Source organism: Phyllobates terribilis, unplaced genomic scaffold, assembly GCF_046119375.1.
Source record: "Phyllobates terribilis strain yellow unplaced genomic scaffold, ASM4611937v1 Scaffold_246__1_contigs__length_2949330, whole genome shotgun sequence".
NCBI lineage: Eukaryota > Metazoa > Chordata > Amphibia > Anura > Dendrobatidae > Phyllobates > Phyllobates terribilis.
The window spans coordinates 2,197,286-2,217,722 of NW_027363006.1; the positions used below are offsets into that span (position 1 = coordinate 2,197,286).

A 20,437-nucleotide genomic window follows, 5' to 3' on the forward strand; every position below is an offset into this window, starting at 1 on the left:
TTAAACAGATCCCAGTATTTAGGAAAAAAAAAGCTTTAGTTAGAGTTGAATCAACCACTATAGCCTCAAGCTCGCTCCTCCGGCCAGCAGCTACTCTTTAGATGCAGCCCTGGGCCTATGGTAAGTATCTATCCCTATACAGGGGTGTAATGGTAAAGGCCAGGGTTCCCTTGGGATCTGCAGAATGGAGTAGCTTGCGCCAAGTCTGTCCGAGAAAGCCTTTTTGAGCTGATGGATTTAAACAAATTTCAACATTTAGGAAAAAAGCATTAATCTATTTCAGTTAGAGTTAATTCAATTACTCTAGCATAAAGATTCTAATTCACTTTGTCTAAGGGTATGTGCACACGATGCAGAAATGAAGCAGAAAATTTCTGCATCATTTCTGCATCTCCCTGGCAGAAAAAACGCATGCAGATTGTGCATGCGTTTTTCCTGCAGAATACATGCGGATTCACATGCATTTCCGCATGCAGATTGACAAGCGCTTTCCAGGCGATTTTAGCATCACCTGGAAAGTGCTTGACAACTAGGTCACACTATATAAATCCATGCAAACAGCATGCATTTATATAGCGTGACCCGAGAGAGTGTATATACTTACCTCCGATGGCCCGCGCTGTCCTGCTTTACACTCCGTTCTCCCGGCTGCCGGCAACTTTGAATTGAAAGACCTGCCGACGTCAGCGTCACGTGACCCGTCACATGACTCTGACGTCAGCGGAGGTCCTTCAACTCACTGCAAGTGCCGGGAACCAAGCAGGAGCGCTGCGCGGGCCGACAGATGGTAAGTATATATATATATTTTATTTTATTCTTGTTTTACAGCTTTTTTAATGGTACCTGGGTGTGGAGGAGACTCTCCTCTTCTCCACACTCGGGTACCATCCGCACATTAGAACGCGCCAATTACGCAAGTACAGATGCTGTCTTGCGGAATTGGCGCGTTCTAATGCAAGTCAATGGCGGCGAAAACGCTGCGTTTATGCAAAATTAATTGACATGCTGCGGATTTTTGAGCGCAGCGTTTACGCTGCGGAAAAATCCGCATCATGGGCACAGCACATGCGGATTTCAATTGGGGAACATTGCTGCCCTTCTACCATGCGTTTTTCATGCGTTTCCGCGGCGTTTACGCAACTGCAAAAACGCCGCGGAAACGCATTAAATATGCATCGTGTGAACTCAGCCTAAAGGAAGTTAGTTGGCAAATTTTTATTGTGTGAGCAATGAGGTTATGAAACTGTCTACCACATGAACTTGAAATACTTAATTTTCTAAAACAAAATTCAAGGAGGGCATGTGTGTGCCTTTCTTGAATAATATAAAATTGCAGGTTATCCGTACTAGATTTTGTTATGGGATGTTGATCCAGGGAACTAGTCTGATTGCCATATGTGGAGTCGGGAAGGAATTTTTCCCCTAATATGGGGCAATTAGCATCTGCCTCATGGGGTTTTTGCCTTCCTCTGGATCAACACATTAGCTTTTAGGTTGAACTTGATGGACTTGTGTCTTTCAACCTTAAAACTATGAAACTGTCCATGTATTGAGGTTCAAGGGTGAAGCCCAGGGTTCATTTGGAACCATCAGAAATGGTGTGTTTTGCGCCCAGTCTGTCCAAGGAAACCTGTTTGAGCCAACGGCCTCAGAAATATCTTAACATTTAAGAAAGTAGCAATAGTTAGGGTTGGCTGAACCATTCTAGCCTTAAGTTTGCCCCTCCAGTCAGCATCTACTATGTAGATGCATTCAAGGCCATGTAATAAGTCTTTATCGCTGTACAGCGCTGTAAGAGTGAAGGCCAGAGTTCCTTTGGAACCTGTAGGATAGACTGGCTTTTGCCAAGTCTTTCCAAATAAGCTTTTTTGAGCCATAGGCCTCAGACAGGTCCTAACAACAAAGTGTCATTAGATAGGATTATCTTTAGTTAGGATTGATTCAACTACTCAAGCCTCAAGCGCACTCCTCCGGCCAGCAGCTACTCTGTAGATGCAACCCTGGGCCTATGGTAAGTATCTATCCCTGTACAGGGGTGTAATGGTAAAAACCAGGGTTCCCTTGGGATCTGCAGAATGGAGTAGCTTGCGCCAAGTCTGTCCGAGGAAGTCTGTTTGAGCCAACAGCCTTAAACAGATCCCAGTATTTAAGGAAAAAAGAGCTTTAGTTAGAGTTGAATCAACCACTATAGCCTCAAGCTCGCTCCTCCGGCAAGCAGCTACTCTGTAGATGCAGCCCTGGGCCTATGGTAAGTATCTATCCCTATACAGGGGTGTAATGGTAAAGGCCAGGGTTCCCTTGGGATCTGCAGAATGGAGTAGCTTGCGCCAAGTCTGTCCGAGGAAGCCTTTTTGAGCCAATGGCCTTAGACAGAACCCATCATTTAGTAATAAAAAAGCTTTACTTAGAGTTATAGCCTCAAGCTCGCTCCTCTGGCAAGCAGCTACTCTGTAGATGCAACCATGAGCATGTGGTAAGTCTCCATTCCTGTACAGGGGTGTAATGGTAAAGGTCAGGGTTCCTTTTGACCTGCTTATGCCAAGTCTGTCCGAGGAAGCCGTTTTGAGCTGATGGCTCTACACAGATCCTAATGTTTAGGAAAAAAGCTTTTGTTTATTTCAGTTAGATTAAAAGTAAAGCCAACAAAAGAGAATTTAACTTTCCCCCAAAAATCAATTATTAATATAGCATTTACCTGCCCAGATCTCAGAACTAATGCACTATTAGGATGTAGCAATCCCATATAATTTTTGGGTAAAGTTTTAATACTATGTAATCACCCCCCTCCATTAATTGGTAATATGTGAGTGGTTGTCGCATCAGTATTTTGCACCTGTATTGCTGTCATCGTTATTATATGGCATGATTAGTACTGAGACCTAGGCAGGTAAACACTGTTGCCCTTTTTTTGCTGTGATAATTCTTGAATTTTGGTGGGAATTTAAATTTGTCTTTGCTTTTAATGTTAGTGTAGGGACTCGCAAGCATGAGGACCCTTGACGCGGGTTGCGAGCTTGTGTATTTTGGCCAAAATATTTACTAATACCTCATATATATCATATATATTTTTTGCACGTTATTTTTATTCAGGGTGCAGCCAGACCCATCAATGTTGGCCTTGTAAACTAGGGTGTCTGTCTTCATGGGGTGCACTTAAAAAGTGCTGGGCAGCCCGCCTAATCTAATAGTTTGGGCTTCACTAATAGGCTGTAAGCCAGACATTGTGCACTACCTGTGTGTGACCAGTGCCCTATACAAGGCTTATTTGTGTGCAGTTTTAATACTAAGCAATCACCCCCTCCATGAATTGGTAGGTTTTGAGTGGTTGTCTCATCAATATTTTGCACCTGTGTTGCTGACTTCTTCATTATATGGGTTTGCTGCATCCTTGTAATTATTGTTGCTGTATTTGCTGTGTTAATTCTTGAATTTTGGTGGGAACTTTAATTCCTTGTTTTTGTGACTTTGCTTTTAATGTTAGTGTAGGGACTCGCAACTATGAGGACCCTTGAGCAGGTTGCGAGCTTGTATATTTTGGCCAAAATATCGACCAATACCTCATATATATCATATATATTTTTTACATGCTATTTTTATTCAGGGTGCAGCCAAGCCCATCTACAGGTGCATCTCACAAAATTAGAATATCACCAGAAAAGTTAATTTAATTCAGTTCTTCAATACAAAAAGTGAAACTCATATATTATATAGAGCCATTACACACAGAGTGATCTATTTCACGTGTTTATTTCTGTTAATGTTGATGATTATGGCTTACAGCCAATGAAAACTCAAAAGTCATTATTTCAATTAATTAGAATACCTTATAACAACAGCTTGAAAAATGTTTTCAAAATCCAAAATGTTATCCTACTGAAATGTATGTTCAATAAATGCCCTCAATACTTGGTCGGGGATCCTTTTACATCAATTACTGCATCAATGCGGCAATGTGGCATGGATGGATCAGCCTGTGGCACTGCTGAGGGGTTATGGAAGCCCAGGTGGCTTTGATAGAAGCCTTCAGCTCGTCTGCATTGTTGGGTCTGGTGTCTCTCATTTTCCTCTTGACAATACCCCATAGATTCTTTATGGGGTTAAGGTCAGGTGAGTTTGCTGCAAATCAAGCACAGTGATACTGTTGTGTGTAAACCAGGTATTAGTACTTTTGTCAGTGTGGACAGGGGCCAAGTCCTGCTGGAAAATGACATTTCCATCTCCAAAAAGCTTGGCGTAGCTAAGGTTTTGGTTCAGGGGGCCGAAACTTCTGAGTGGGCCTCTAACCAGGTAACCCTGATTCCAACTATAGTGGCGCACCCAGATAGTGGATGTAGGAAAACCTCAGCAGATGACCGCGCTGTTACTAAAAATAATTTCTATACAAAGACCAGCACTGATATTACCGCCATATGGTGACATATATTGATAGATGCCAGTCCTGCAGAACATATAAGAGATCACAGCTCAGTTATATATAGTACCTTACAGCTGACGTTCTTTCTGATTAAATTGTTCACTTTCCCCGTCTTTTCCATCTGGCCCAGACCGACACGACAACTTCTCCAGCCAGGGCTCAGAGTCTCAGGTATGCAGAGATCACAACAAAGACACATTTGACTCCTTACATTTCAGGCACTGACCACATCTATCCCCAACCTGCACAAACTTCTCATCCTGCTGATACCCCAATACTGAGCCTCTGCTGCAAAATGTGTCCCTATTACTGCACCTACTGTGTGCCCTCTAGATGGTAAAACAAACCTCTAAAATAAAGTAATGCCGTGTGCAAGTGTCCTAGAAAACAGTGCCCACATTGTGCACCCTACAAAGTAATAGTGCCCCTTCGACAGTCACGATAACCTGAGTTCCCCTATAACAATAAGTGCCCACCTAAGATTTAATAATGTCCTGAGTCTCCCCCCCATGTAGAGCTCCGCTCTAACCAGTATGATGTTCTCCTATTCACTATATAATTCCCCCTCACTGTATAGTACCCCCACACAGTATACTGACCCCTTAGTAGCCCCCAAGCTGATGGCTCCAACACTGTATGATGGCCTCCACACCATACAAAGATCCCACATTATCTCCCACACTGTATGATGGCCCCCACACTGTTCAAAGAACCCACATTATCTCCCACACTGTATAAATAGCCTACATATAGTATAATGCACCAGATAGTCCTCAATATAGTATAATGCACTCCCCATAGTCCTTCATATAGTATAATGCACCCCCATAGGCAGAGTCTGTAGTATAATGCCCCCCATAGTATAATGCACCAGATAGTCCTCAATATAGTATAATGCACTCCCCATAGTCCTTCGTGTAGTATAATGCGCCCCTATAGGCAGAGTCTGTAGTAAAATGCTCCCCCCATTGACAGAGTCTGTAGTATAAAGCTCCCCCCCATAGGCAGAGTCTGTAGTATAATGCTCCACCCATCATCATAGGCAGAGTCTGTGGTATAATGCCCCCCCATAGGCAGAGTCTGCAGTATAATGCCCCCCCCATAGGCAGAGTCTGTAGTATAATGCTCCCCCCTCCTCATAGGCAGAGTCTGTAGTATAATGCCCCCCCCTTCCTCATAGGCAGAATCTGTAGTATAATGCCCCCCCATCTCATAGGCAGAGTCTGTGGTATAATGCCCCCCCATCTCATAGGCAGCGTCTGTAGTATAATGCCCCACCTATAGGCAGAGTCTGTAGTAAAATGCACCCCCCATAGGCAGAGTCTGTAGTATAATGCTCCCCCTCTTATAGGCAGAGTCTGTAGTACAATGTCCCCCCCATAGGCAGAGTCTGTAGTATAATGCCCTCCCCTGCTCATAAACAGAGTCTGTAGTATAATGCCCCCCATAGGCAGAGTCTGTAGTATAATGCACCTCCCCCTTCCCATAGGCAGAGTCTGTAATATAATGCCGCCCCCCACCCGGCAAAAAATAAATAAACGGTACTCACCTCTCCTCCTGGTTCCCTCGCTGCTCAGAGCACCCAGCCCACACACATCTTCAGCAGAGCGGGCCGGGCGCCAAGTGATGATGCCAGAGACGTCAGTCACAGAAGGGACTAATGGGAGAGAGATCCGCGCTCCCTCTCTCATCAGTAAACTTGCGGCGGTGACGGGCGGTGGGGCCCGATGCTGGCACCAGGGGCATGCCAGATACAGTTACACTGGCGTAGCCCTGGATGGGCCCCCTAAGAGCGAGGGGCCCGGGGCCACCGCCCCTTTGCCCCCCTGGTAGCTATGATACTGTGGCGGAGGGAAGCATGAAATGCTCTAAAATTTCCTGGTAGACGGCTGCGCTGACTTTGGTGTTGAAAAAACACAGTGGACCTACACCAGCACATGACATGGCTCCCCAAACCATCACTGATTGTGGAAACTTCACACTAGACCTCAAGCAGCTTGGATCGTGGCCTCTCCACTCTTCTTCCAGACTCTGGGACCTTGATTTCAAATGAAAATTGGAACTCTGGGACCTTGTGGAGTGTGTCAATGACTGCCTTCTGGACATCTGTCAAGTCAGCAGTCTTCACCATGATTGTGGAGCCTACTGAAACAGACTAAGGGACCTTTTTAAATGCTTAGGAAGTCTTTGCAGGTGTTTTTTGTTAATTATTTTAATTTACTGAGTTAATGACTTTTGTGTTTTCATTGGCTGTAAGCCATAATCATCGACATTAACAGAAATAAACACTTGAAATAGATCACTGTGTTTGGAATGACTCTATATAATATATGAGGTTCACTTTTTGCATTGAAGAACTGAAATAAATTAACTTTTTGATGATATTCTAATTTTGTGAGATGCACCTATATGTTATGGCCTTGTAAATTAGAGTGTCTATCTTCATGGGTTGCACTTAAATAGTGCTGGGCAGCCCATGTTCTGGCCTCAGCAGCGAATTTAGCTATCCAGGGAATCTAGTCACTTAATGTGTATATCAGTTCTGACATTATGTTGCTTGCATTTGAATCCTGTCTATTTTTTATTGTTTGATAACTGCACTGTCTGCTAGTGATTTAATGTATTTGCTCTCGGGCACTCGGAGCCGGGCAATAGGGAGAAGATGGGGGTAGTGGTGGCAACCCGGTCCGTGGCTCAGGGTGGTCAGGCCAGTGGCAGTCCTTTATAAGTTTTAAGTAATGTCCGACTACGCCACCCGTGGATTGCGGTCAGTGCTAACCGCCGCTGCAGTGCAGACCTCTGGGGCAGATGTAAATGTGCAGCTCCGAATAGTACAACTCCCCACGGGAAGAGTAGGGCCCCAGGGTAGTGTATGATGGATGATGGAGGAGATGATTCCAACCGCATTAGCCAGGAAACGGAGGCCTCTTAAACAGTTCAGGGTCTTTATTAGAACAGGTAAAACGACCCAGAAACAGGCCCGGCTAGGAGGGGGCCTGGATGTCTGAGAGCAAGTGGGAAGCTGGCCCTGGTCAGAGTGAGGGTGTCGGCCTACCGTGCTCTCTGTGCTCCTTCTGGCTATTTCCCTTCTGGTAATGTAACAGCCCACATTCCTGAGCTCACCGTGTCCTCTCGCCCTTATGGCTTGCAACTTGGGTCCCTTGCTACTCCCGGCCTGGTACGGCTCTGCTGGTCCCTTCTGCTGTGGCGGAGCCTCCGGGCTTCTTAGGCCAAGGAACATACAGTCCCCTGCGGACTGGTTATCTGCTGTAGGATGTGGAATCCTCACAGCCTCAGACACCAAAGTCTGGAAGATTAGTTTCTTTATCTGCCAGGACAGACTCACTTCGCCTTTTGTCGCTGGCTCATGGCTCTCCTACTGCCACACGTCCTCTTAGGCTGCAACACAACTGTCTGTCCCTGCTCTGGGACACCTCTCAATCCAGAGACAGGTTGTCCAGTTCTCTCTAACCCTGCCCCCAGTTCCAGCTTTTATAGGGGCAGCCTGCTCCCCCTACTGGCCTGTGACAGGAGGTATTGCATGCTAATGGCCCTTGACTAGAGGACCTCCCCCTTGCTCTCAGACACAGCTTTATTATACATTTGTGTTATCCAGGCCAGGGTGACACATTCCCCCCTAGTAAAATTTAGTACTCCGGGACTAAACAATAAACAAAGATCATATGCATGACCATAAAACATTATCAGGCAAGTGACGCACAGATTGAGTTCTTAAGGTCACAGTGTGGTCTGTGACCGGGTGTCCATTTTCACCAACACAACGGGGAGCCTTAACCAGGTGGGGGTCTGTCCTAGCCCCAAGTCCTTTACAGTCTTAGTTCATTCCTTGGTCAGGCTCCGAACGCAGTCCATACAAAGTCCCGGTTATTAAAAGTCCATAACCTTTGAGTCCGTACGGTAACTGTAAGAAACTGAAATACACAATTACTAATCATGCATGTAAATTTGCAAACATTTCAACACTTGGCAACAGGGTTATTTACAGTTTTAGTGCACCCTATATTCTCCAGCGAGCGGGTATCTGCCCCTTTGTGCTTCTGGTTGACCTGCGTAACCCACTGTCTGGTGGTGGACCAACCTGGTTTTCTTCACTAGCGTTAGGGGTAGAGCTACCAGCTTGGTGTACAGGTAGGGCAGGCAGCTGTCTACGGGTCCTTTGGCTCATCGCAGGCATGGCAGGCTCACTGTCAGCAGAGGGTTGATTCTCCTGGGCTGCTGGTACAGGCTCTTCTGCCTCTGGAACTGCTTGCTCTTCTTCACCTTCCGGCTCTGGTGTAGGTTGTTGCTGAGCCGGTTGCAGGAAATGCAGGACGGGTACCACTATGGCATCGTTTATTCGAGTCCAGGACTGAGGGAACTCTCAGAGAACGGTGCTGATCATTTCTTCCTTGTCCTCTGCGGGTTCAAGGTCACTTTGATCCTCTTCTGCACTACGGAGTTGTTCGGGGCACCTTTTTAGGTGGTCTCTGGAGACGGTACTAGTGGTTTCTCCTCCATCCTTGGTGATCACGCACACCTTCGAGTTGTCATGATCAGACTGCAGTACGGTGTAGGGTTCCCTTTCCCACTGGTCGTCCATCTTATGTAGCCTTCTCTTTCGCTTCAGGACCTGCTCACCAGGTTCTAGGGGACCAGCAGGGGCGTGTTGGTTGAAGAGTCTTTCTTGCCTTTCTCTCACCTGGGCCAGGCTCTTCTCCACACTCTCCTGTACATTCTTGTACTGCAGTCGCCTCTCCGAATCCCAGTCCGCATCCAGGGAGGTGTCCTCAGGTGTTAGGACTCCCATCTCCAGATCTAGGGGCAGCTTACCTGGTCTGGCTCGCATCAGGTAAGCCGGGGTGCAGTTTGTAGCGTTCACCGGGATATGGTTGTATAAGTCTATCAGGTCCGGCAGTTTTTCTGGCCACAGGCTGCATTCCTCCAGGGGCAACGTCTTCAGGAGATCAATGACTATATTGTTCATTTAATCACACATCCCATTGGTTTGTGGGCGGTAAGGCGTTGTCCGAATCTTCTTACAGCCATAGAGGTTGCAGAACTCTTGCAAGATTTCAGCTCCGAACGCTGGACCCTGGTCCGTCAGGACCTGTTCCGGATACCCGTGTGGACGGCAGAAGTATTGCTGGAAGGCTCTGGCCGCCGTTTGGGCTGTCAAGTCTTTTACCGGGACCACCACTAGAAAACGGGAATAGTGGTCCACGATTGTCAGGGCGTAGATGTATCCTGACCGGCTTGGAGCCAATTTGACGTGGTCCAGAGCTACCAGCTCAAGAGGCTGCTGGGTGACGATGGGCTTCAAGGGTGTCTTCTGGCTGGTGCGGTCTTTTCTCCTTAAGTTACAAGGGCCACAGTCCCTGCACCACTTCTCTACAGCCCCTCTCATGCCGACCCAAAAGAGCCGTCCTCTTAGCAGGAACTCCAGTTTCTTCCAACCGAAGTGCCCCGCTCTGTCATGGTAAGCCCCCAGGACCATAGCTGCATCCCGCCTTGGGACCACGACTTGCCAGGTCAGCTCTTGTGTCCGGTGGTTGACAAGTCTTCTGTACAGCTTGCCTTCATAGAGGAACAGCTTGCTCTTCTCTTTCCATAGCTGCTTGGCTTCCTCTGGAGCATCCGGATCTAAGCGGGCATCTTCCTGGGTCAGCAGATCTTTCACCAGGCGGATTGCAGGGTCACTATCTTGGGTCTCGGCCCAGCTGTGGTGAGGTAGGGGATTGATCATAACGGTTGTTAAATCTTCCTCCTTCACGCGGTGGGAGTATTGAGCGGCCCCATACCGGTGAAACGCGGGGAGTTCTACCTCCTCCAGCTCTTCTGGGTCTTCGTCACCTTCAGGTAAGTGAGGCATTCTCGATAGGGCATCAGCGTTGGCATTGGTTTTGCCTGCCCGGTACTTGATCACGAAGTCATAATTGGAGAGACGGGCCATCCACCGCTGTTCCAGGGCACCAAGTCTTGCACTGTCTAGGTGTGTTAACGGGTTGTTGTCCGTGTACACAGTGAACTTTGCGGAGGTCAGGTAATGCTTGAAGCGTTCCGTTAGGGCCCACACCACCGCCAAGAATTCTAGCTTGAAGGAGCTGTAATTCTCCGGGTTCCTCTCGGTGGGCCTCAGCTTCCGACTGGCGTACGCGATCACTCTTTCTCTGCCCTGTTGGTTTTGTGACAGTACGGCTCCCAGTCCCACATTACTGGCGTCTGTGTGGAGAATAAAAGGCTGGCCATAATCAGGGTAGGCCAGGATCTCATCCCCTGTGAGGGCCATCTTCAACTGACGGAAGGACTCCTCTTCCGGTTTATCCCACTTGAAGGGTGGCTTTTGGCTTCTGGACTTAGACTGTCCTATCAGGAAGTCCTGCATAGGAGCTGCCATCTTAGTGAACCCGGGGATGAACCTTCGGTAGTAGCCTACCAACCAGAGGAATTGCCTCACTTCCTTGATGTTCGAAGGGCTTGGCCAGCTCTTGATTGCCGTGACCTTCTCAGGGTCGGGGGCTACTCCTTCCGCACTTACCACGTGCCCTAGGTACTGGACCTTCGGTTTCAACAGGTGACACTTTGATGGTTTCACCTTCAGGCCATAGCCTGCCAGGGCTTCGAACACCTCGGCCAGGTGCTTTAGATGGTGCTCGTAAGTCTTCGAATAGACGATCACGTCGTCCAGGTAAAGGAGGACAGTCTCGAAGTTTCGGTGCCCTAGACAGCATTCCATCAGCCTCTGGAAGGTCCCTGGTGCGTTCCAGAGCCCGAAGGGCATACAGTTGAACTCGCTCAGTCCCATCGGGGTGGTGAAGGCGGTCTTCTCCTTGTCAGCCTCTGCCACAGGAACCTGCCAGTACCCGCTAGTAAGGTCCAAAGTAGAAAAGAAGTTAGCTGATTTTAGTGCGGCTAAAGACTCTTCTATTCTAGGCAGCGGATATGCGTCTTTGTGGGTGATACGGTTGATTTGTCTATAGTCCACGCACATTCTCATGGTGCCGTCTTTCTTTTTTACCAGAACCAGGGGGGCTGCCCAGGGGCTACAGCTATCTCTAATGTCCCCAGCTTCTTTCATTTCCCGCAGCATACCTTTGGCGTTCTGATAATGTGCAGGGGGTACAGGCCTGTGTCTCTCTTTTATTGGTGGGTGGCTCCCTGTGGGGATGTGGTGTTCTATCCCTTTTACTCTGCCGAAGTCTAGCGGGTGCTTACTAAAGACTCTCTCGTACTCCTGTACCACCCGGTAGACTCCTTGTTTTTGGTGCAGGGGAGTGGAGTCAGCACCCACATGGAGTTTCTGGCACCAGTCCTCCTTTTGTTTCTGGGAGCCATTACTCTCCGCCTGTGGAGAGGGAGGCAAAGGTTCCACGGCCCTGATAGCTTTGTGCTCAACAGCAAACAGTTTGGCAAGTGTAGCGTACCTGGGTAAGTGTACCTCCCTCTCCCCAATGTTGAGAATGTGAACGGGCACCCTCCCATGACGGACATCAACCACCCCCCAGGCTGTCAAAATGGTGGGCCTGCTGTCTGAGTACACGGGTTCTACCATGGCTTGGTAGTCTCTACCTCTCAACCCGATTGCAGTCCGACACCAGATCATCATTTCACTTTTGGGAGGCATGGAAATGGGGAATGGGTCACTCAGTCTTACGCTACCGATCTCACCACCAGACAGTTCTACCTGCTGCCGTCTCATCAGGGCTTTTATCTCCTTGTTGAGGACTCTCTGTTGGCTGGAACTAGCATTCACTGCCACCTGTTGTAGAATTACAATTACCTCTGAAAGACAATTTTCAATCACGTTAGTACCCACAGTTATTTTAGGGTGACTTTCACGACGGTCAATGTCCACAATAATCACTCCCTGTGCCGGTAGTTCAACTTTACCAATTTTAATGGTCATTTCCTTGAACCCCATCTGCGGCACGGGCAAGCCATTACTGGCGATGATGCTCAAGTCACTGTCTGGGTACCGTGTTATATCAGCATCAGTCCAATACTGCTTAAAAAGTACATAAGGGATAGTAGTTACTTGCGACCCGGTATCCAGCAAGGCGCTCATGGGGATACCGTTCAGCACCACGGGTAAAACCGGGCGCCCCCCCCAACGTACTTATCACGCCAATTATAAGGGCCTGGTGATCTTATGCCTGGGGGTTGGCTCTCTGCCCCAGGTTGGACCCGTTTAAATTACAGTACCTGGAAATGTGTCCGGGCTGGTTGCATCGACGGCAAATGGGCTGTCCATCCTCTGCGTAGCGATCTGTGGGCCTCCCTCGGAACAACGGGGTCCTCCTCTGTCGACGCCACGGGACATCCTCCGGACTTGAAGCCAACTCGATGGGTCTTGACGGGTCCACTTGTAACGCCTGGACGGTCCTGGTCAATGCCGCAACGCTCCTGGTCAGCTCCTGGACTTGGTGATGCAGATCTTTCGACGGGGCTTGGTTCAGGGCCTGTGCATCGTCCCCCACAGAGTCCACAGAGGAGGGCGCCGCCTTCTGGTGGTAGGTGAGAGCAGGGCGCCGGGGGTTTATAGCGCCACTTGTTGCGGGTTCACGGAGCACCCTTATGGCCCTGTCCTTGAATTGGGCAAAGGTCAGATCAGGGTTCTGAAAGAACATGAGGCGCAGCTGGGTCCTGTGGGCACTAGACAGCAGACCTTCTATGAACTGTTCTGTTAGTAGCTTATCCGTATCCTGCACGCTGCCAGGGTCAGCTTGTTTGATCGCTCTCAAGGCTTCCTGCAAATTTAGGGCATAGTCTCTGATGCTGTCCTGTGCCCGCTGCTTACATCCGTAGAACCGCATTTTAATTTCAGCGGAGGTACGTGTATCAAAGGTACCCCGCAGCCGGGCCAGAATGTCCTTTACGGTCCTTTTCTCCTCAGCGGGCCATTACTTTACCTCCCGCTGGGCTGTGCCAGTTAACTGCCCTGTCAGTATGCTAATCTTCTGTTCCTCTGTCAGGGGGTAAACTTGGAACAAACTGTACAGCCTTTCCTTAAAGTCAGTTAGGGCATGGGGCTCCCCTGAATACTTAGGCAACCAGGCCCTCCATTGACGTAGGGCAGGGAAAATGGCATCACCGCTGCTGCAGCTGTGCTGGTGGTAGTGGGCGCCTCAGTGTCCGACATCTTCCTCCCCCCTAGTTAAGCGTGGTCTACCTTCTGACGATCCTCTTCTGTAGGCCGCAACTCCGCTGGTGCTGCTCCGGACGAGGACCTGCGTCGCGTCCTGATGACGTCAGCGTCGCTCTCTCTCCCTTCCAGGACCTTACGCAGCGTCGGTGCGTGGGGCGGAGATTCGGGTCTCGCGCGGTTTGGACGTCCACGCCCCTCCTCTTCCCGCGCAGCGTCCTGAAGATGGCATCCGTTGGCGGGAAAACGGCTGAAGATGGCGGGAACCGACGGAAGATGGCGGGAGACGGTTGAAAATGGCGGGAAACGGCTCCGGGTGGTGGAAAAACTCTTCTTCAGGTACGTGTACAGTCTTTTTCAGGCACGCAATACCCGTTTGTGGCGGGTTGGTTACAATCCTGCCGACTACGCCAAAGCTGACTCACCCCCTGGGCCGTGGGACACTCGGAGCCGGGCAATAGGGAGACGATGGGGGTAGTGGTGGCAACCCGGTCCGTGGCTTAGGGTGGTCAGGCCAGTGGCAGTCCTTTATAAGTTTTAAGTAATGTCCGACTACGCCACCCGTGGATTGCGGTCAGTGCTAACCGCCGCTACAGTGCAGACCTCTGGGGCAGATGTAAATGTGCAGCTCCGAATAGTACAACTCCCCACGGGAAGAGTAGGGCCCCAGGGCAGTGTATGATGGATGATGGAGGGGATGATTCCAACCGCGTTAGCCAGGAAACGGAGGCCTCTTAAACAGTTCAGGGTCTTTATTAGAACAGGTAAAACGACCCAGAAACAGGCCCGGCTAGGAGGGGGCCTTGATGTCTGAGAGCAAGTGGGAAGCTGGCCCTGGTCAAGATGAGGGTGTCGGCCTACCGTGCTCTCTGTGCTCCTTCTGGCTATTTCCCTTCTGGTAATGTAACAGCCCACGTTCCTGAGCTCACCGTGTCCTCTCGCCCGTATGGCTTGCAACTTGGGTCCCTTGCTACTCCCGGCCTGGTACGGCTCTGTTGGTCCCTTCTGCTATGGCGGAGCCTCCGGGCTTCTTAGGCCAAGGAACATACAGTCCCCTGCGGACTGGTTATCTGCTGTAGGATGTGGAATCCTCACAGCCTCAGACACCAAAGTCTGGAAGATTAGTTTCTTTATCTGCCAGGACAGACTCACTTCGCCTTTTGTCGCTGGCTCGTGGCTCTCCTACTGCCACACGTCCTCTTAGGCTGCAACACAACTGTCTGTCCCGGCTCTGGGACACCTCTCAATCCAGAGACAGGTTGTCCAGTTCTCTCTAACCCTGCCCCCAGTTCCAGCTTTTATAGGGGCAGCCTGCTCCCCCTACTGGCCTGTGACAGGAGGTATTGCATGCTAATGGCCCTTGACTAGAGGACCTCCCCTTTGCTCTCAGACACAGCTTTATTATACATTTGTGGCATCCAGGCCAGGGTGACACACATTGTGGTCCTGTTCTTGTCACAGTTTGGGCAGCGACCATTATTTCCTCTTCTCTTCTGATCGAGAAGTTCCCTTATCACTCATCTTGTAAAGTGGCACAGAGCGGTAGTCGTGACTGAACGTCTGTCTGATTTCGCTCTGGCACTTTACAGACAATGGGTGTCCCAGTCCCAGTGTGGTCTAGGGTGTGGGGTGCAGCACATTCTCTTGTAGGCCGCAGGCCTCCACTGCCTTCAGGCTTCTTTCCTCAGAAGCCGCCGCACACAATTTAGGGGACACAAAGTTCTTTGTAACAGTCAAACATATACTTGACAGTTCTAGTTCATCAGGTGGGTACAGACAGGATAAGGCACAGCAATTCACATTATCCTCCTTCTTAGCATAACTCCTCTTCAGCCCTGTTGCTAGCTCATCCTGTATTTCTCGTCCACCTCTGCAGTGCACCCGGGACTGGCCTTCAACTTCCATCTATGCAGGTCCCTGTCCATCTTCCTTTGTACTTCAGAGTACACAAAGTGTCCGGCAGCTCCTATACCAGACCTTAGGCTCTGGACGTGACTGGAGCGATTGCTCTGGATCCCAGTAATGCCTCCCACTGCCTGGAAGAAGTGACACATGCTGCCCCTAGCAGCCCACCGCACCTGAACTTCACCTTCACTATGCACTTCACTAACTCTCACTGAACTCACACTATTCTGACTCCATGACTAAGCTGCAAGCATAGGGCGCTGTGAGACACCGTTTCTAGGCTGTCTCTTTACCGTACTCACACATAGTGATGTCTTCAGATAGTTTAACTCGACTGCAAGAAGCACATTGTTGAAGATTCAGAAGAAGATTTATTTTCTAGCAGAATACTCGATGATGTGCAAATGTACAGCAGGTAAAAAGACTTTTTTAGAAACGGGCTGGAAGCACATCAGCTTCTAACATGGCTGAAAATGGTGAATGAGGAAGAAGAATGGAGAAGAAGGGAGGGGTTACTGACATCACAGCTACATCTGAGAGAGACAGGGAGAGACAAAGGACAAACTTATAAGAAAGGAAAACCTAACTGCATAGCAACAAAACAGCAACTTAATGATAGTGCAATATGGTCTGTAAGATTCCCAAATCATGGGACATGGCGCACACTATCAGGAAATGCCCCTCTTTTTATTAACACTAGTGCCCATCCACTGCACTAGTTCTATCAATAACTATTTCCTATCTCATATACTAAACCTATTATCCTTATCCTATGTGTTATGCAATTCAAAAATTCTATAAACAAATTAGGAAATCCCAGAATTATAATAGAAACCCTAAAATACAAATGTTATTAAATCTCATTAAAAGCGGGCATATATCACCCTAAGTGAAAACAAATTAGTCACACCCCTAATGATAGACCCTTATTCAGACTGCCGGAAGAGGCACTTCTCAATCAGAGGCAGGCCACACCCATTGAGTACTATATACAGTGGGTACGGAAAGTATTCAGACCCCTTTACATTTTTCACTCCTTGTTTCATTGCAGCCATTTGGTAAATTCTAAAAAGTTCATTTTTTTTTCTCACTAAAGTACACTGTGCACCCCATCTTGACTGAAAAAAAACAGAAATGTAGAAATTTTTGCAAATTTATTAAAAAAGGAAAACTGAAATATCACATGGTCATAAGTATTCAGACCCTTTGCTCATATTTAAGTCACATGCTGTCCATTTCTTGTGATCCTCCTTGAGATGGTTCTACTCTTTCATTGGAGTCCAGCTGTGTTTAATTAAACTGATAGGACTTGATTTGGAAAGGCACACACCTGTCTATATAAGACCTCACAGCTCACAGTGCATGTCAGACCAAATGAGAATCATGAGCTCAAAGGAACTGCCTGTTACGATGTTAGTAGATACCCTGAAGTCCAATGGCGTGGGCCAAAAGCAGAGACTGAGACAAGAGTAGTGTGAAAGTCTATTTTAAACTCAAGTGCAAAAGATCACAGCAAACAGTTTATGAAGGTAAGTTCATTCCAAACAATACTTCTTAGAACCTAATCTGTAAGGCACGGCCTTCATTACTATTAGGGTATGTAAACGTTAACGATAGTCCAAGTTTACTTAGGTACAGTAATATGCAAACAGAAATAAGGATAGTAAGCAGACGTAGGTATTCCTCAGTTGATTGTGGACTCACGTAGTGCAGAAGAGAAGACAAACTGGAATATGGATCTGGATATTGAAGAATGCAGAAGGTGCAGCGGAGGAAACAGCGATGTCTTAAACCAGAATGAGGGAAATTATGCCAGAATGGGGACAATATGCCAGAGAGGGGCCCATGATGGGGGAAAATGTTATAGCATGAGGTCTGACCCAATTCCCAACTCCATTTGCTGAAATGCAGCCCCAAACTTACAGGACCCTTCACCGTGGTTATGCATCACTATTGACCACAGACACTCATTATTGTTCTGCTCTCCAGCCCTTCAGTGAACAAACTCCCTACAGTAACAACCACATTTTTCATATTTTGGCTCAACCGCGCACATCTTGCCAATCCCCCCCCTCCTTCCCCGTTTTCTCTGTTTTAATGCAGTGACTCAGCGTCACTTGGCCTTGTTTTGATGTGGAAGATATGGCTTTTTCACCATAATTCTGCTATGAAGACCACTTCTGGCCAGTCTTCTCTGAACAGTAGATGAGTGAAGCTGAGTCCCACTGGTTGCTGCCAGTTCTGAGCTGATGGCACTGCTGGACATCTTCTGCTTTTGTAGGAAAGTAACCATAATGTGTCATACATCTGCTGCACTAAGTTTCCTTGGCCGACCACTGCATCTATTGACCTCAACCTTGCACATTTTCTTGTGCTTCTTCACTAGTGCTTGAATGACACATCTTGAACCCTCAATCTGCTTTGAAATTTGTGCCTTAGAGACCTTGCTGATGTAGTATAACTTCCTTGTGTATTCTTGCTCAGTCTTGCCATGGTGTATGACCAGACACCTGACTGCATTATTACAAAATCCCTGACTTTGCGCAGGTGTACCTAGAAGAATTGACGCTGTTTTAAAGTGAAAAGTTGGTCACACCAAATATTGATTGGATCTAGATTTTTCGTTTGTTCATTCACTTGTATTTTGTTAATTGATTAAATAGATCATTAACATTTCTATTTTTGAAGCATTCTTACTTTACAGCATTTTTTCTACACATTTCTAAAAATTATTTTTATGTGTCTTTTATTTGCTCATTAATAATCTGATATACCTTTTGGTATTTTGTGTATAGTTGTTTTTTTGCTGTTGGGGTAAATTGTAGGATATTGATTTCAGAGGGGTTTCCTGATCCTTTGATTGTAGGAATGAGTGGTATATATGTGCTAATAAATTAGGACAAACGTAGGAAATTTAGGAAAAAAATTGGACATATCGGCAGTAATAACATGCTGATTGTGATGTCATGAAGATGACTTGAATTTCCACCATTAAGAGAACAGCATTGCTGGTCATTTATATTAAGTAAATTGGATATTCATTCTTCTCGATTGTGATGTCATGAAGATGACTTGAATTTCAACCAATCAGAGATCAGCATGTTTCAGGTCACCCAGATAGAACAGTCCATGAAACATGAGTCACGGCCACTGTGAGGTCATAATGCTGATTAGAATTTCCACCAATCAGAAAACAGAATTGCCCAGAAGAACCACCCAGGAGGTATGAGTCATCGCCACTGTGAGGTCATAATGCTGACCAATCACAGAGCAGCCATGCCCAGATTTTCCACCAATCACAGAGCAGGCACCCCCAGATTTTCCACCAATCAGAGATAAGCAGTGGGTATAAATAGCAGCCACACCCAGATTTTCCACCAATCAGAGATCAGCAGTGGGTATAAATAGCTGCTGCCGCCGCCTGCCCGGCTTAGCCTTGCACTGGTTGGGTCTCTCTCTTTTTCTCTCTCTTGGTATCTCCCGGTATCTATCCCTCCCCTCTCTCTTCTCTCTCTCTTTGACCCAACGGCCCTCTTAAGGGCTACCCCAAATGTGTAAAAGATAGAACCAATATTTGTGTTGTTTGTCCGTTTTATGAGCCTTTGATTAACCCCTTCCTACTCTTTGCTATATATATATATATATATATATATATATATATATATATATATATATATATTTATTATGTGCAGGTGGGCCTTAAAGGGATTTTCCAGGACAAACATTTTGATGGCTTATCCCCTGGTTAGCTCATTAATATCAGATTTGTGGTGGTCCGGCACACGGCACCTCCACTAATCAGCTGTTTGCAGCTTCGGCCGAGGTCAGATGTGAACAGTGTTGAGGAGCTGAAAAATCACTGATCTGTTCACTCTGTAGTGGCCGCTCCCTGGTGCTGCAGATCAGCTCCTATTACATGAATATTAGCTGATCTGCAGGACCCACAGTACAGTGAATGGAGCTGTGATGTTCAATCTTCACACTATTTACACTTGAGCGCTGCAATCAGCTGATGGGTAGAGCCGGTGCCGCGTGTCGGAGCCCCACCGATCTGATATTGATAACCCATCCCCAGGATAAATCATCATTATTATACTACTCATACATGAAGAAAGCGAGGTGGCACACCGATTTAATAAAATCTTCTTTTATTCTATTTCCATTAAAAATACAGGGAAGCGGCGCCTTATGCAGACGACGGCCGTTTCGCGTGTCTATCACGCTTCTACGGGTCGAGGCATATGGTCATGGGGGTGTGCAGGGGTTAAAATACTCCCGACCCCACCCCCTGCACCAAACAGCCATACAAAATGTTACAACAAAAAATACATTAAAAACAACCACCCAGGAGGTATGAGTCATCGCCACTGTGAGGTCATAATGCTGACCAATCACAGAGCAGCCACACCCAGTTTTTCCACCAATCAGAGCAGCCATACCCAGATTTTCCACCAATCAGAGATCAGCAGTGGGTATAAATAGCCGCTGCCGCCTGCCCGGCTTAGCCTTGCACTGGTTGGGTCTCTCTTTTTTCCCTCTCTTGGTATCTCCCGGTATCTCTCCCTTCCCTCTCTCTTCTCTCCCTCCCCTCTCTCTTCTCTCTTTGACCCAATGGCCCTCTTAAGGGCTACCCCAAATGTGTAAAAGATAGAACCAATATTTGTGTTGTTTGTCCGTTTTATGGATGGAGCGAGACATGATGTCCCAGATGTGTCCCGGATTCAGGTCTGGGGAACGGGCGGGCCAGTCCATAGCTTCAATGCCTTCATCTTGCAGGAACTGCTGACACACTCCAGCCACATGAGGTCTGGCATTGTCCGGCATTAGGAGGAACCCAGGGCCAACTGCATCAGCATATGGTCTCACAAGGGGTCTGAGGATCTCATCTCGGTACCTAATGGCAGTCAGGCTACCTCTGCCGAGCACAAGGAGGGCTGTGCGGCCATCCAAAGAAATGCCACAGAACACCAGGATTGGCA

At 47.7% G+C, this 20,437-nt stretch overlaps 1 protein-coding gene across 1 annotated transcript in view; it reads right to left on the reverse strand.

Annotated features, from left to right (window-relative positions):
- Positions 1-7,484: 7,484 nt before the first annotated feature.
- LOC141217709 (dynein axonemal heavy chain 12-like) overlaps positions 7,485-20,437 on the reverse strand; it is a 33,922-nt gene continuing 20,969 nt past the window's right edge. The window contains exon 13 of the mRNA XM_073665847.1: positions 7,485-8,346. The gene's annotated coding sequence lies outside the window, so the exon portion shown is untranslated. The remainder of the gene's footprint in view (positions 8,347-20,437) is intronic.